General features: G+C 38.9%; 1 protein-coding gene across 1 annotated transcript in view; it reads right to left on the bottom strand.

Annotated features, from left to right (window-relative positions):
- The window catches only part of znf469 (zinc finger protein 469), an 88,212-nt gene that overhangs the window by 35,155 nt on the left and 35,469 nt on the right, over positions 1-17,588 (bottom strand). The window contains exon 3 of the mRNA XM_012962311.3: positions 15,216-15,313. The gene's annotated coding sequence lies outside the window, so the exon portion shown is untranslated. The remainder of the gene's footprint in view (positions 1-15,215; positions 15,314-17,588) is intronic.

The following is a 17,588-nucleotide window of genomic DNA, read 5'->3' as shown; positions in this document are numbered from 1 at the left end:
TATCTGGGCGCTAACATTTCAGTTGTGCAGCTAGGTGGTATTCCACACACTGGGGCTCCTGCTCTCTTTGTGAAGCATAAAGAGGGTCACATACTTTCTGTGTACAAAATACTTATCTTTTTATCCTGTTAGTGCTTAACTTGTCTTCTTACATTTACAACTATGTTCCCACCAACAGATAAGTGGGGGTATTGTTGCCATTTTTATAAACCCACAGCAAGACTGATGGGTGCAAGCTGGTTCTTGTTGAAATGTGAAAAGTGCTTCAAAAAGAATTAGGGATATGCTGATAATCCATTAAAAAAGAAAAGAAAGATACGTTTCAGCAATGGCAAGATGCTCTATGCAAATGGAAATGAATGTGCTGCAGAAATGCATGAGGCGGTTATTCTCCTGTTTGGTGGTGAAGCTGCTATTAGCTGCTGTTGCATGGTGCAATCTAGAGGCGAGGTAGCATAGAAAGATTCAGAGGATAATCCATTTAACCATTTAGATTCAATCAGGCAGGGGTTAAGAGACCTGCAGATGTCAGACAGACGCTTCAGGCAAGCTCTGGAAAACTGGCCCTGCTGCCAATTTTCACAGCTTGCAGCGAGAGATTTGAAGCCGGCTCCTGTCTGGCCGTTCCATTTACTGTCTATTTATCCAACAAGGTCTTCTTTAAAAGGCAGCCTCTATTAATTGGAAAGCGTTCCTCCCTTAAAGATAAACACACATACACCTTTCTATCATATCTGCCAACTAACCCAAAACTCCATTTTTTTGAGCAATCTGTCACTCCAACTTTCTCTGTCACTTATATTATTTTAGCTATACTCCATATGTTTTCACTGCTGCTCTAGCTCTTATGACTTTAACAAGTACACCATTTATTGCTTTTTTATATTTTGCAGTGACATTCTATAAACACAAGTTTCCTACAATATGGTAACCATGGGATAATTACCACTGCAAGCTACTTAATCTAAATCATCCTGTGTAGGACTGGAAGTTGCCATATTGGGTGCATCATACATAGACATACATAAGATCAGCTGTGTCTTCATATTTTGCAAAGAGAAAATTTAAATTGTACTTCATTTTAATAGGTTAACTTTAGATTTTCTATTCAAGTGTTAAATGGGTAACTTACATTTCCTATAATCCTGTAGTGTTTGAAAACAATTTGCAATTGCGCTTTAGTTTTTTTTTTTAGGGTTTTGAATTATTTAACTTTTTGTTCTGTAGCTCTTTAATAGTTTAGGGATTCTATCAAAAGATAAATGCTAAATGTTGCTGCTTCAAGGCGGTTGCCAAGGTCAGTGACCCGGACAACCAGGTAGTATTTTCGTTAACTTTCAGTGTGTCTGACAGTGTAAAAAGGAACACTTCAAATCTGCAACAGTGATTTGTGAGTGAGGGGTCTGCAGACCTAGTGCTAATCACCAGTACTCAAGAGTCCAACAGTACAAAAAGACCAGGCCTGGCAATCTGTAGATTCTGGAAAAGCCAGAGGGCTGCTATAAGATGCCACAGACAGTCACTATTTAGTGGGCTGTGGGGGGGAGGGGACTGTTTGGGCCCTCCGTACTTGAAATGCCAGGCCTGAAAATAAATTTTCCTCAAAACATTCACAATATGGCCAAACCTCATTACTAAACATTACTTTATCGCCACTTGGATATAGGTGTACATTCTACAGTCAAAAATAAGTGGTTACAGAGCAGTCCCTTGGATTTCTGGTATTTACAGTGTTCTGAGGAGATACACGGCAGCTGAGGCTACATATAGCAGCCAAAATGATTTCGAAGTCTCACCACTCACTTGCAACTTTACTGGAACAAGCAGAATTTCATTGCCTGTGCTACTGGAGGGTGAGGCCTATAACAGGACAGCATCTTAGCACTCTTATTCTGTATATAAAGGAAGAGCATCAGTTACAGGCAGCTGTAGGCTTCTAGAGTAAGACTCAAAGTAAAGCTGTACAAAAAAATCTCTTTAAAGAACTAAGCAGAATTCATTCCAAGTCATTTACTAGTGGAGATCACATTCCTGCACTGACACAACCCCTTTGCACCTGTGGGCCATTTAAAGGTAAACTATCACTTCAAAATATGTCTGCTGCCATAGGAACAGGTTCAGCAAACAGCAAGTGGTTGCTCAGTGCAGAAGGAATCTACATCCGCCCTACTCTGATGAGCATCACTGGCTCTTTTGTTGCTACTGCTTCTTTTTTATCTTTTGACAGTGAAACCAGTGAAGAAGTAGAGTTCAACAATGTATTGTGGGGAAAAAACATGGCAATTGTGCTCAAAATTGCACATCATTCACTGTACTTGCGAAAGTGAATGACCCCTTTGAGCCCTTGACTGAAGGAGAGCTGACCAAGAGTGCAGAAAGCAATATACATATACCGCTCTCAGTTGCAGTTACATTTACAAATAATGACCACTGAAAATATTTAAGGAATGTATTTTGAAAAACCGATTAGAATAACATTTTCTCTGATTGACACAAGTTTTGTTTTTGCATTCATATCTGCTTTAAGGCTTGATCCTGTAGGCCTAAAAAGTTGTAGCTCCATCTAGAAAGACATTCCAATCCTCTGGGTCATTATTTAGTACAAGATACACACTGATGGGCTGATAGGTCACCAACAGGGAGAATTTGCTTAAAGGAAAAGACTGAAAGTGTTTTTCAGCACTTGGGTGTGACTTTGTAGCTGCAATTCTACAAACGTTACAAGGTTAAGCAAAATGAAAGGGGAGGTCAAGAATGAAACAGTGACTAGTGTTTTTTAAATTAATTTGAAAAGTGCATTGTGCATTGGGAAAGCACTTATTGTTGGTGTAAAATTCTATGTTTCTATGCAATAAACCAAGCATCAATACGCAGGGATGGCAAGCATGTGAACTCTGACCTGTTTCTATGAAGGCAGCAATGCTGGATTCTTGGTATTACACCTTGGGGGAGTTCAGCAGGGACACTATCATTTCCTTTGCACAGAGTAGTGTCTAGCACTTCCACTTATAACTCTGTCTCTAGATCTCTATTAGCGACCCTTATACATGTATTACTTAATGTTTAATGCATTGCTGTTCTTATGACAGCATAATATCAGTTATATGTATGAAGTTTAGGAATTACGTACTAACAACATATTAACAAATAGGATTTAGGGTAACTTCATTCACCTAAACATGTTCAGCAAAGCATACAGGAATGGTTTATTCTCAAGGGGGGACCTTATGTCTGAGGTAGAACTAATGCTGCAAATGTTTGAAAAAAACATGTTTTTGTATAATGAAGAATCATCCGTGGATAATCAGCTGGGTTCATTTAAACAGCGCAGTTATGATAGCAACCAATAAGAACTTAAAAAATATATATAAAATAAAAAATATAAAATACATATCTATACTCGAAAACAAGTATTTTCATGCAGCTATACAGTATACAAGTCGATCTCAGAAAAAATAAAAGTTTTTTTGAACATAAGTAAATAGGCCCCTTAATAATGCACATAAAGCTTTCCTTTTAATTGTGCATGAAAATATATGCAAAAAAAGTTTAAAAAATGAAAAACTGGGGGGAAAAAAACCCAAAAACATTATCTTAACAACTAGTCACTATAATTAGTGATGAGCAAATCTGTCCAGTTTCACTTCGCTGAAAAATTTTGCAAAACTAGTGAAAAATTCACAAAACTTGCGTCGCACGTTTTTTTCACGGTGCAACGTTTTATGCAACTTATTTGATGCAACCGCACCATTTTTTAGTCACTGTGCCCTTTTGTGACACAACCAAGCCTATTTTGATGTAACCACAACTTCTTGCCAAGCCCACAATTTTCTGAGCCGAAATTTCGTGGAAGTTTCGCGAAACAATTCGCCAATGGCCAAATGTGAAAATTTTCTGCAAAGCCATGCCTGCTCATCAGCAACTTACTAGAATTTCTCTGTAAAATGCCAACAGCCAGTGACACTAAAAAGTCATAATAGATTGTCATTTAAAGGGTGTCTTAAGTCTCCCATAATCTTTTGCCATGATAAAGTTTCTTGGAGTATAATTACTGTACCATTTCCCATATACTGCATATGTGATCCTAATAGTCACATCTTCCCGTCTTGTAGGCACACAAATTGGCCTGACCTCTCCCTGTATTACTGCAGCAAATCATTTTTAATGTGTAAAGTTTACATATCTATTAACATTATTTTAGGTGAGTATGGGAACTTATACTAAAGTTACTCTACACTAAAATTCCTCTTCTACTAAAAGTCACTAGAAACTAGCAATATGGCGCTTTTAATGTGTTTCTAACGTAAATACAAATAAGCGGTGATGGGATTTCCAGTACATGCAATGTTCTCCCCTCATACTTTGTGGTTTAAGGGATTAAATAAAAGCTAAGCATACATAAGGTACATTTTCCCGTGCATTCCCAGGATGTTAGTACCCCAAAAATTGTTTGTCACACAATGGTAGATGTAAAATGAATAACAGCTCATCGAAAACCTAATTCCCACTGCCAAACCATGAAGCCTTATGTACTCAGAAGCAAAAAGATAAGCAAGAACATTTCACTATACACATAAAGAAAACTACTAGGTAGAATTGCCCCTCTAGAAAGGAGAAAAGCTGCATCTTCACTTAGCAACAGTATGAGTATAGTCGCTGGCTTTAATAAATTGTGGAAAACATTACAAGCACATTCTACAAATTCAACATTCTTTAACACATAACTGCTCCCTCAGGAACTGGAGAGGTTAAGAGGCACCACGGACTTGGCAATAGGGCATCAGACCACATTGCTATAACCAGAATTACTTCCCATCAACAACACAAACTGTCCCTTTCACTAGAATCCCACTAGATGCAGTTCCATTGCACTAGGGGGAAAATAAGCAGCGGGAGCAGTTTTCTATGCCTCCGTTTATGACCACAGATAATACCAATATTCATCCACTAGCATGGCAAGGCCCCCTGTATGGAAGCCTCAGAATGCTCATTTATTTTTTCACAAGCTGAATCATATAGATGGTTTACTGGAGGCTGAAAATGCCGTTGACACAGCCAACAGTTTATTCAGTCAATAAAGCCCTAAAATCTAAAAGCATCTATTTCACCAGTTTTTAACTTTCTCTGAATATGTATGGCTTAGAGCTGAGATAGGTAAGTTCCCAAATGTAGCAGAACTACAGCTCCCCAAATGCACTTATTAAGGGACAAATGGCGCACATAAATACACAGTGCTGCACTGCAGGGGGTGGTGGAAAACCATTCAAATAGGACCTCTGGTAAATGCCTATTTGCTGTTGATATGAGATACTGCTGGCATAGTCCCAGTATATTATTAATGAACATTTTTGATAAATATTGTCAGTTTATACTTATATGTGTCTGAGTATGACAATGAAGATGACTGTCAGAAGAACTATATAAATGTAAAAGACTGGTAAGTGCTGTAGTTTTCAGTTTCCTAACTAAGTTGGTTTTTATGAGAGATTTTTTTTTAAGAGATTTTACAACCTTTGCAAAGGGTTAATATAGCTGTTGTTATCCTTGCCTCAATCCATTGTATGAAAGATGTTCATAAAATCTCCCCCCTCTGGAACATGACAGGCTTCCCTGGTGCTTAGACTTAGAAGGTCATGGGTGAATCTGCAAAGGAACACAATTAGACACTATTCACATCTGCTCATTGTGTTTGCTGGATGGTTCTATCATTACCTATGGCAGTGTGCTCTATTAGTAGGCGCAGGGACACAGGAAGGGTGGAGGGAGCTTGGGGCTTGTGTGAAAAGGATCTGTGTTCTACTGGATGGGATCACTTTACACTACAATTTCCCATTGCTGTCAGCCCACACAGGGCACCCTGTGTGTGTGGAAGACCAAGTCACTGGTGAACACATATGTTTTCACAGGAACACGCAGGCTCTAATTTATCTTCAATCTGAAACAATGCTCCATTTCTTAACCTGTCCCCCATTCTCCTCAAAAAAAAAAATCTTCCGCTTCCTTACATTTCTATTTCTTTGTAAAGAAATATGGGCCCTGTGCATGGGATGAAATAGCTTTTATATGGCTGGAACATCTCCTACACACCTTTCTGGGAAGAGCAGCTATCCCTTTATAGTACATGTTGCTATGTTGAATCTGCTACATTTTCCCTTCAGCTTGATTTCATGCCAGTGCAAATAAAAACCTACAAATAACACAAGCAGGGATGATGATTGGGTACTGGCACAAACCAGGTTTTGCTAAATGGAACAGAAATTGGCGCTGCTATTTATAAAGAATTTGGTAGAAACTAAATGGTTCAGTAGTTATATTGTTGCTAGAAATATATTTAGTTTGGAATGTGAAATCACAATGATCAGTTGCTTTTACCTCAGATAATTAACATATATAATTATCAAAATGAACTTTACACCCAAATCCTCTTCTGCCATCTTAAGCGAGCAAAAACAAGTTTACTTGTACTAAAACAAACTAGTCAAGCCTTGTTTTCATCTTCTAATATCCCACAGTCACAAAGCAGGATGGTGCCATTTTGAGGAGGTTGTCACTAAGGCAAGTTTAGCATCATTCCTACATTTTGTGCCTGTGCCAGAATGGATCATACCAGAACAGAAGACTCAAGATTCTATGAGGAGGAAGGGGGAAATTTTTTTTTGTTTCATGGCTCTGCCATAAAACATTATTATTGTGTTATAATGTGTTATTAATATATTCAGAGGAATATCTATAGGAAGCAAAGGGTTTGGCTGCTCATGAGCCCTGGAACATTTGAGTGTGGGGGGGGGGGTAGAATGTATGTATGTATGTATATCTTTATTTAAAAAGCGCTACTTCTGTACACAGCGCTGTACAGTAGAATACATTAATACAAACAGGGGGTTAATAAGATAAAAGATAAATACAAAGTATAATAATAAATACAGATAAATACAGCAGCAATAAGTTAAGAGTCGAGGACACAAGAGGAAGGAGGTCCCTGCCCCGTAGAGCTTACAATCTATATGGGAGGGTAACTAACAGACACAAATAGGCAAATATAAGTGCTGTAGGTCACAGTGGGTGACACTACAATATAAGTGCCAGTTCCCAGATTAGGTGCTGGGCGAGTGCTCCAAAAGGTAGTCTTTAACCTTAGTTTTAAAAAGACTGGGGGTGGATTCTCTCCGGAGGAAATCAGGGAGGGCATTCCAAATGTAAGGGGCAGCAAGGCAGAAAGGTTTAAGGCGGGAAACCGCAGTATTAGTGGGGGGCGCAACCAAACGATTGCTCTGCGAAAAACGAAGGAGTTGGCCGGGAACATAAGGAGACACAAGGGACGAGATGTAGTGAGGAGCAGAGGAATGGAGGGCTTTGAAGGTTAGGAGAAGAAGTTTGTAAGAAATTCTTTGTTTGATACGAAGCCACGATAAGGACTTTAGCAGGGGAAGGGCCTGAACTCTCCTGGATGAGAGGAGGAGAGTTCTGGCAGCAGTGTTTAATATAGACTGTAGGGGGGAAAGATGGGAGTTAGGGAGGCTGGTTAATAGCAGGTTGCAGTAGTCCAGTCGTGACAGGATGAGAGCATGCATGAGCAGCTTAGCTGTTGCAGTAGGAAGAAAGGGACGAATTTTGGCAATATTGCGTAAGAAAAAGTGACAGGTTTTGACAGTGGTGTTAATGTGGTTAGAAAAGGAGAGACTGGAGTCAAAGATCACCCCCAAACAACGCGCCGAATCGACGGGGTTGATGAGGGTGCCATCAATAGAGATAGAAAAGGGGGGGTAGGACCAGGCTTAGGCGGAAAGATCATTAGTTCAGTTTTTGTTAGGTTCAGTTTGAGGTGGCGTTGGTTCATCCAGTTAGAGATGGCCAGGAGGCAGTTAGAGATTTGAGTCTCAGTTTCAGCTGTTAATGAAGGGGTCGACAGAAAAATTTGGATATCATCAGCATACAGATGGTATTTGAAGCCAAATGAATGGATAAGATCTCCCAAAGACAGCGTGTAGAGGGAGAACAACAACGGCCCAAGTACAGAGCCTTGAGGTACCCCCACATTAAGAGGAACTGGAGATGAGGTTTTATTAGCATAGGAGACAGTGAATGAACGGCTAGAGAGATAAGAAGAAATCCAGGATGCAGCCTGACTGCGGAAACCAATCGAATGCAGAATTTGCATCAGGAGGGAGTGGTCAACCGTATCAAACGCCATATGGACAGAGATTTATGAACTACAGAGGAAAACAGAGTTGGTGTGAAGCAGCCATTGTACAATGCAACATACAGGGTCTGACAGTTCCAGAATAAGAAAATGGTGATCATGCAAGGTGAAGGGAGGGCATGGGCCTCTAGTTACTCCACTGGATTCATTTTTGCTGAGTTGAAAAAAAATTTTACTTTCCACTCTCTGTCCTCTTCCAAAACCTACCTAATAAAGACATTCTTTATATTTTTTCCCATTCCTATGACAATTGTGATTACTGCCAAAGAACATAGGATGAAATTCCGTTATTAGTGTGAGGAATTGGCAGCTGCGGGGGGGGGGGGGGGGGGGAGCTTGAACTTGCAGGTTTTTAAACATATAAATACTGCATGTAATGTAAGTATTGGGCATAAGAGACAATATTGCATGAAATGCCATGTAATTTGGCAAACTGCATGCTAATTATGGAGTCAATACTCTACTACAGTGATGAATGGAGGCTTATTAATATAGCTGAATGTGTATTAAGCAGTTTAGGCAGTAAATGTTTATATATATATACTGTGTATATACCTATATATATATCTCACATCATATATATTTCAAGGGGTACACAAACTATATTCAGTCATGAAGGTGAGAACCTTGCCACAGATGGCACTTTACCAGGGATGGCATAAAACTGAATTTTAGTTTTTAAAACTACCTGCACTGCCACAAAATAGGTAAGCAAAGGGGGGGGGGTGAAAATTGAAGGTGCTTCCTCAGAACCTCTGAAAAAAAGACCATGATGAATACTGCATGTGATGCACATTGTCAGCCTGAGGATGGCAACATATCACATATCACACTACTTTTTTATCGCCACAGTGACATCTCAGAGAAATTATTTGATCAAAATCCCATACTGATATTGATGTTGATAGGTGAAGATGGCTTGAAAATGGTCACTTCTTAGAGTAGTCAAAGCAGTATGTATGTGAGACAAGTAGTGGGGGCATTCATACACAGAATTTTTATGTAGGTAAGATACTTTTCTGTCTGCTGACCATTTGGATATTGGAAAGTAGTTGGAAAGGTACAACCCTACTGAGGCCCACTAGGTTTTAGCAATTAGCACAAAGGGTTTGTAGTGCAGGCAGACACCAAGGTTTTACTTTCCCTGTGGCGTTATAAGCAAGATGCATGCTCTTCAACACAATCTTGCACATTCTGTCATAACAGATACTCGAAATAGAAAATGTAAAGAATAAACACCAATAAAGGCAACTGATACTTCTTTTCTTGGTTTTAAATCCAGCCAGGAAGAAAGTCCTCATTTATTTAGAAGCAAATACAGATAAAAGGCAGGAAAAGGTCAACATTTCTGGGCTCCCTGGAGTATGTTATTTAGCTGCATATTTTATGTGACCATTTCATTTTGATTTATCTCTCTCACTGGGCTGAGGGATGAAAGCAGCTCCTCATATGTTCCCTGTGAAGGGGACTCTTCACAGCTAACAGATGTGCAAACACAGGAACTAAATGGAGATACTGTAGGATCTATGCGGAGTGTGGGCGAGCTCACAGAGCCCTTGCACTTGGTGCAAAGGTGGGAAATATATAGCTTGTATCTGAAGAAGATGCTGGGTGGGATTTAAATGTCTTGAGCTTTTCACACAAAGAGATTACAATTTATTATTGCACTGTTTTATTCACCAAAGTCTTTTAATTGCCATTCAGGCTCTGTGCTCATTGTACTGCATTCATTTCAAATCCTATCACTGCCTTATTCAGATTAGCTCTTTTATGTCATTAATTTTCCAAAAGACTGGGCAGAAGGAAAAAAATGCAATGAAAGTATGATATATTTGGTTTAAAGTACCATAATGAGCTGTTTGTTAGCATAACAATAAACCAACATCAAGCCTGCAAAAACAATGATAACAAAGTTTAGTTGTAAAGAGGAACTAAGATAACAATTTTAAAAATCCCCTAGAATGTAGTGAATGCTAAAAAAAATCCATATCATAAATGGTCATGTTTGTTTTAGCTCAACCAGAGATTTGTTTCCCTGCTGCAAACAAGCTACTCATTCTGTGAGTCACAGACCAACTTCACTGGCTTATGAACTGGCTATAAAAAGTATGATTAAGTTGCTTGCAGCAGTAAAAAAAGTCTTGAAGAAGCTCACTCATTTATCTGAAAAAAATTATAACTAAAATCAATGGCACCTGGTACCTGTTATTTGCCTTTGAAGGAGAAGGAAAGGTAAAAAGTAAGGAAGCTTTATTAGAAAGGTCTAAATACAGCCATAAGCACTCACTCTATCAAAAGAAACATGATTTGCTTCCTCATAGTCTTACTAACTGAGCATGTACACTGGTCTTAGTGCAGGAGCGAAGCATTTTGGGATCTTTCTTTACAGAGCTCAGCGTTTTTTTTAATATGAGGCTTCTGATCATCTGAACAGGCGAAATATGGGGAGACTTAAGGGCACTATTGAGACAACTGAAGGTATGCCTGCAGCTTGAGATTAACTCTTTATTAGCCTTTCCTTCTCATTTAATATGGATGCTAAGCAGTCCAGGTTTTTCAAATAATGTTCATAGGCAGGTTTTGCTTGCATTCTCAGCTCCAGGCAGCAATGCACAAGAAGCATGAAATCAGAGGGGGCAGTAGTTTACAACAGCTCTTTTAATACAGCTCCTACAAAATACCATAGTCTGCTCCAGAGAAAGGATGACCTTCTTCCACATATATGAGAAACGGGGATACAGCGAGTCAGTGATAGTGGTTTAATACATAGATTTGGTTCTAACAATAATGTGGATTGGCCTGCACTCAGGCCCTTTCACCGCCCGCCCACCTCATGGCAGTATCACTTTTTAAAATAACCAAAATGCTGCTGACTTACTGATTCTGAAATGATCTGTTTGCTACTCCATCTCTTCTAATCTGCTGCAACAGTAAAATACTACTTAGTGTGATCTAACAGCAGTGGCCACAGGGACCATTTAAGACCTTAGGAGCAGTTGCGCTTCCGCACAATTTCCCACAGTGATTTGCATGTTAAAACCACTTCATTAAAGGTACTCAGACTTTCCTGCCTTTCATTCCAAATCAGCTCTAGACGCAGGGTAACCATGGAGTTATTGCCATATCCTGACTAGACAGTAGTTCCAGGGTTCCATTTGCAGCCCTCGTCAATAGATGTCAGTAGGTGCAGCACACCCTTAAATTTCTTATATAAGGTTTAGGTTTAGAAAAGGGTAGTATCAATTAGTGTGAAAATGCATGCCTCTTAACTATTGCATGGTTGCAGCAGGAAAATTCAGTTTCTTGATGGTATATTTTGCTTGATGTAAAGATACTGGATATATCAGATCCTTATGAAGTAAGTCTACATGAACAACTGAAGCCCGCATACAGTGCTCCTCTCAAGATGCCCACTATGATATACAGGTGGTTCATTGTCAGCTCCTCTTGTTCTTTGACAGATAAACAAAATGAAGCAGAGATCTGTAGAATCTTTCTATAAATACAAATCATTCCATCTCTCTGCTTTATTTATTTACCAGTAGTATTATCGCAAACTGCCAATTCTGTTGTACCCACAACGCCTTCATCTAAACTGAAGTTAGTATAAAAATAGCAATACCCATATGTTCAAAGAAACCGTCACAATCAGCTTGCAGACTATACGCATCAGAGCTAATACAGCTGCTCAAACGATTGCTGATATTTTAATATACACTGGCACCTTGAATACTTCTGCCTAACCAAAGTAGCATTCTTTAGAGCTGAAAGATGCAGTGATTAAGTGATGACAGTGGCTTTTCTTCCAGTAAAGCGAAATAAAAGCCAGCCTGTGTCTGAGGTCAGGGATTCCCTTGCTCCGTCCGTCAGTTGCAGACAAAGCGGCTGCAAGCGGACTCTCAAAGGAGAAATCTTCTTTCTGTCGAAAACCGAGATTACACCAAATGTGGGATGTGGGAATGAGCAGCAAGCAGGATGACATCACAGATTCTGATATATCTACTGTCACCACAGACAGAAACAACATCTTCTTCTTTCCTTTCGTGTCATAGGGGACTTGACTGCTGCAACCCCTCTCTTACTCATCACTGGATTTTCATAGGGAAAGCATTTGTGCAAGTCAAAAGATTGTTTATTCATTGTGGTATCTTGGCACATTTTTGGCTCTTTCAGCACATGGAAAAATGTAGATACATTAAGTGAGAGAGAATGGACCGCTATACAAACATGCCTCATTTCTGAACTATATTACATAAAGTACACTTTGACTAAAGGATGAAAAACCCAAATTTAGCTGAAGTGGTACAAAGAGTGGCAAAACTAGCTTTTAATCCTGCTGTTGTCAAACTCATGGCCTTCCATCAGTTGTGAGTGAGATCTTTCAGCATTCCTTTGCAGCTAATAGCTGGGAGTTGTAGTTCGCAACAGATGTAGCCTGACATCTGTGCTGTAGACATTAACAAGAGGTCAAGGGTAAGGTAGTAAATTACAAGTTCTACTTTTGTAGCTGATTTTACACCACAGAATTATGGAGATCAACCATGGGCCTCCAGATGACTCAAAGAGTCAGTCTTGACGCTATATTCTTTATTTTGAAATGCCAGCCTACAGGCCGTATGGGCAGGCCACACCCTATCAGTAATAAGAAGATGAAATTATACTTTGCCACATCTGAGAATATCTAAATACACTTTAAAGTCTCTAGACATTTTAAATACGATGCGCGATTGCCCTTGTAATAAGGATATTTCTTTGATGTGGGACTCTATGACTGTATGGCTTATGGGGCAACGCCAGCTTTGTATTGAACCTCAAAAATAGGCATTGAAGGTCAAATAAAAGTCAGCATCGTTCCACAGGTGACAGAGCTCTTTGAACTCATTGGATTTATACAGCATCCTTACATTAAAAATGATCTACATGTGGAAATCTGTATATGTGTACTCAGAGTTCAGTTGCGATATGGAATAATTCTTTAATTAGTTCAAGGCCTCAGTAAATGAAAGACCACTTACTAAACCAGCAATGTTAGATATAAGGAGGAGGTGAAATTGAGCCTCCAGAAGACATGATATAAACCTGAAATAATGGACTCTATAAATTTCCTGCCAGGAATAATACACATGCAGATCAGGTTATACAGCTATAAATAATTTCTATTAGTGCTAAGGTGAAGCCTAAGGCATGAACCATGTGTTCAGTACTGATTTACATAGGTTAGATGAACCTAGGTCTGGACATTTTAATTGTAGTAGAGTGACGGCAAGATTAAATGGATCTCTAAAGTAATTTTTTTGTGTGGCCAAGCCTTCCCCAGCCACTTTGAACATTTTTAGTGAAGGAAGCACAATACATTAGATCAGTCATGAAAAAGTGATCGGACTGAGCTGATTTAACATTCTGAAGAGCAGCTCTGTTTTTGTGTTTCCTTCAAAGTGCAGATGGTATGCAGAAAAATAAGAAATGAGGGCACCATTAACTACACTGGAACCAGTTATTTCTGGCATATTTGGGTTGGCAGTTATGAATTGCAAATATGTTATAGGGGAGGGATCTTTTTTTCTGAACGACTGAGACTTGGATGTAGCGATTGTATAATTTGGATCTAAAAACCCAAACCCAATAGGATTTTATCCAACATGGATATATGAAGCTTAGTACAAGGTACAGGCATTAAATCCATTATCCAAGAAAACACTAAATTACAAAAGGCCATCTCCCACAGACTTCATTTTAATCAAATATTTCTTTTTTTAAGATTGATTTCCTTTTTCACTGTGATAATAAAAGAGTTACCTTGTACTTGATCCTATTGGGTTTATTTTATGTTTAAATGAATAGATTTAAGGCATGGAGATTCCTAATCCAGAAAACCACAGGTCCCAAGCATTGTGCATAGCACATATATGTACATGATTTATTATTACTGAGCAAAAGGAAATCACTTTTCTGGAAAAGAGATCCCAGATTTAAACATTATAGATAAATCTCAGTGTGGGCAAGGGCTGTGTGCTAAAAAACCAAAATAGGTCTAAATTTAAAGTGGACCTGTCACCCAGACATAAAAAGCTGTATAGTAAAAGCCCTTTTCAAATTAAACATGAAACCCAGAATAATGTTTTTATTACCACATCCATACCCATTATAAAAGCATTTTAAAATCCCAGCTGTCAATCATATAATGCCTGCCCCACCTCTATGCCTTAGGCATAGAGGTAGGGCAGACAGTTACTTTCACTTTCAATTCAGAACTTCTTAGATGTTGCTGCACTCCTCACATTCCCCCTCCCTCCTCACCATCTAATTGTGTAACCAGTGCATGGATATGGGTCTCAGGTCCCCCCATACTGGCACAGAAACAAGATTTTGGTAGCATGCAATGCCTGCTTTGATAACAGTGTCCACAAAATGGCCCCTGCCTGCTTGCTGCAATTGTGAATTCCAAGGCTGAAGAAAATAAGATTAAAATAATTTATATAGTGTAAGTAAAGTTTATTTTGCTTGACAAACACAATAGAAAACAATTTGAAATTATTTCTTAAGGTGACAGGTCCGCTTTAAAGGGGCAGTTCACATTAAAATAGTTATTAATGTTCTTTGTTAACCTAGAAACCCGGCAGTGGTTTAAATACTATAAAAATAAAAAAGAAGATTGATAAAAAAGATGCATGCCCATTTAACAAAGAAACAACTTAAGAAGCTATAGATTTGAAAATATAGATAGTTTATGAATGCTGCAATGCCATCAATAGAGCTACAAATTAGAAATCCAATTAATGGTAATTAATCATTAATGAATGTCATTTTTCAAATGCCAGTGCGAAATTTGCAGTATTTGATCCGATCTTGTGGTCAGTCTGCTGCTCCAAAGTGTTTTTTAAAGTTTCAGTTACCCCACAAACATAAAACTCCCAGAAACAAAACAAAAATCTGGAACATCATTAGTGCAACAGGAAATACAGTTTATTTTTGTGTCCGTATGGCCTAATGAAGATAGATTAGTATTTGGTTTTACCTGTCTGGAGTCCTTGGGGCAGTCACATTACTTTCTTTTTGGTGTACTCTAGCAACGGTGCAAAGCAGCGAGACAATACTGGCAGATGAACTAGTCTCCTAGGAACAGAGAGACAGAGAACCAGTCAAGTCCAATTCGGTATCACTTCTGCAAACCCAGCTGGGTATTTTGTTCCTTCCTCCAGAGAACAAATTCACTTCACTAATGGTTACCAAGCATACTTACACTAAAGCAGCTATTTTGTTCTTTTATTAGGATAGCTATATTTAGTTTTAATTGTGACTTGACTAAACTAGAAGCAATCCATGGAAAGTCTGCTATAATGGAGAATAGGAATTTCAGGTCTGTGTAATACACATCACAACATTAGGGCTTGTCCTGGATCTCATGACAATCAATGAGACATTTGCTGACTGGTTGCCCTGGGTAATTTACTGGACCTTGGGCCAATGTTGCCAATGCTTTTTTTTCTACCTTTTGCAGAGTATTTCAAGTCCCTTTAAATCTTTTGCACTTGAGGAACAGGAATTAAAGTGGCTTGGCAGTAGTCACACATTCTACAGGCACTCAGATTTCCTGAATCACAGCCTATTATATTTCATGACATTTATGCTCTATTATTAAATGCATGAGAGGAAAGGGGCACTTTATTGCCCCATTTTCTAACAGATATGCACACAAGGCTAACATCGCATTCTCCCGCAGTGGCAGTTTAGTGCCAACCCACAACTGGGCATTAGTCATATTTGTTTTCAGACCAGCAGGGAGGGGCAGCATGAAAGGAAAAAATGTATGTAAATCACAAATGTTCAACCATTGGCCCTTCTTCTTTAAAGGGGAAATGTTTTAAACATGAACACAGACTGTACTGGATGTTTTTATTTGCCAATTTTTTTTAAATTGTTTATTAGTGCACTCCCTTAAACTAACATTTTTTTTCTGCTTTTGGCAGTTGAACATTTGGAATGAATCACATAAATCAGATTGTTGTGATTGTAATGTGTGTAGTACAAGGCATGTGACTACTTCTATTACAAGAAAGTTTTCACTGCATTTATCAGATAAGATTATTGAACAAGCCTATACCCATTCCTTGGGTGATGCCAATATGTTAGGCATCCAGTTAATGTTAGTTAATGTAACCATTTTTTTCCCAGGTCAGTGTTCCTTTTAGGAAAAGATGCACCGGCCCAATGAGAAGACAAACGCAGGTCAGTGCCACCATTAAAATGACCTCTCAAAGTCATCCTTAGCAGCAGTGAAGATTTCTACATATACAGTAGCATAAGATATGTAAATGTTACTCTTACTAAAAGTGGCCATGAATGTAAAGATCAACTCATTTGGTGAGGAAGGTGGAGGAATATAAATGTATGGAAGAATTTGACACCCTGAGCAGTGTCTTAAACAGGGATAAAAGTTTCATATGCAATTATAAGTTATAATTTCCAGGCAGGCCTGGATTTGTGGCCACAAAGGCCCAGGCCTAGGGCGGCACAAGTTTAGGGGCGGCATGCACTGCTCCGTATGGGAGTTTAAATGTTTGCGCATGCACACACGGGGGGGGGGGGGGGGGGGGTTAGTGCGACCAACGGGGCCGGCCAGAAGACAAATCCGGCCCTGTTTCCAGGCTGAATGTATCTAGGGGACATCCCCATGGGAACCATGGATGCTTCGAAAGGGCCTAACAACATCAAATGGCCACAGCATATGTCCCTACTGAATATGCAAACTTTTTGGTGCCCAAGTGCTTTCAGGATACAAGATCCTTATCTTATCTTTTTTTAGTTCTCTGTTATCTACTTTCCATTTCACATGTCCATGTCAGATACCTACTTTGATGTAACTGCATCCTATTGTGTCCATGAGTATACATATAACTTTAGGTAGTGTTTTAGAAATTGTAACATTATGCTTATGTATGTATGTATAACTTTATTTATAAAGCGCTACTTATGTACACAGCGATGTACAGTAGAATACATTAATATAAACGGGTATTAAAATAGATAAATACAAAGTATTACAATAAGCACAAATAAATACAAGATACAGTTGCAATAAGTTAAGAGTCAAAGACACAAGAGGAAGGAGGTCCCTGCCCCGTAGAGCTTACAATCTATATGGGAGGGTAACTTACAGACACAAACAGGCAAATATAAGTGCTGTAGGTCACAGTGGGTGACATTACAATATTACATGCCTGATGAAGAGATGTCATTTTTTCTCAAAAGCTTGCATTTTTACATATAACAGTTAGCCAATAAATGGAATCACATTACCACAAAAAGTAATTTCTTCTTTTTGAGGTTACCAAAAGAGGTGTCTGGCCAGCTTTAGTCTAAAAACAGACACCCGGGAGAGGTAACTAAG

This window comes from Xenopus tropicalis, chromosome 4 (genome assembly GCF_000004195.4).
Source record: "Xenopus tropicalis strain Nigerian chromosome 4, UCB_Xtro_10.0, whole genome shotgun sequence".
NCBI classification, from domain to species: domain Eukaryota; kingdom Metazoa; phylum Chordata; class Amphibia; order Anura; family Pipidae; genus Xenopus; species Xenopus tropicalis.
This window is presented reverse-complemented; position numbering and strand designations above follow the sequence as displayed.